Here is an 892-nt window from a genome sequence, read left to right on the forward strand (position 1 = left end):
TGCAACCCATCTAATATTCACATGAACAAATGTTTCCTGAAAGAAATGTCATGCCTGGTTTCTACGCTTGGGTAAGCAGATTTACAGGTACAAAATGATGCTCTCCTTTGTGGGAATGAGTGCTGCAATGATGTCCCACAACTGCAACTGGCTGGAAAAGTTTGGCGGTGTTGTGTGGAAGCTGAGGATATCACTGATTAACTGGGCACTCATCCCGGACACAGTGATGTCAATCAGTTGATATTCCCATTTAAGCAGTCAAGAGCACAGAGTAAAACTTAGAAGGTGATGAAAGAAACAGTGAAGATTCTTCTGAGGCAAGGTAGACTCCTCCAGATTCAGTGTGACTCTTCCAGGTGATCTGGAAGAACCTGACCCTTACATTAGAGCAAAGAGTGCCTCTGAGTGACTTTGTTCTGCCTGGAAGTGAGAGGCAAAAAGAACCAGGAGGGAACTAGTTATGAGTTCATCCTGAATGAAACCAAAGTTACTGCTTGAGTTTCAACACTGGTTGAAAGAAGAGACTTGTGAACCCAAACTGCTTGCACAAACTGTTGAAGACAATCCTGAATGGATTTCATCAGTGCACTGCAGAAGCTGTATGAAAGACCTTAGATCCTGCTGAGAAGGGAGGTTTGTGGAGATTCTTTGAAGGCAGTTAATAAATACCGTCGGAAATAAGCATCTAGGGGATGCTAGGAAAGCCTTAGGGAGTGCTGAGAAGAATCACCCTGGATATTCATTCCTACAGGCTTCATCTTTGGCCAAAGCTTTGGGAGAAAAGAAGAAAAAAAAAAGGAAGTTCCTTTTAAGGTAGCTGTTAGAAAGTTTATCTCTTCTGCCCCTCTGTCAGATTCTCGGTTGAGGAAAAAACAGAACAAACAGTGACCAT

Source organism: Meleagris gallopavo, chromosome 1, assembly GCF_000146605.3.
Source record: "Meleagris gallopavo isolate NT-WF06-2002-E0010 breed Aviagen turkey brand Nicholas breeding stock chromosome 1, Turkey_5.1, whole genome shotgun sequence".
Classification (NCBI taxonomy): domain Eukaryota; kingdom Metazoa; phylum Chordata; class Aves; order Galliformes; family Phasianidae; genus Meleagris; species Meleagris gallopavo.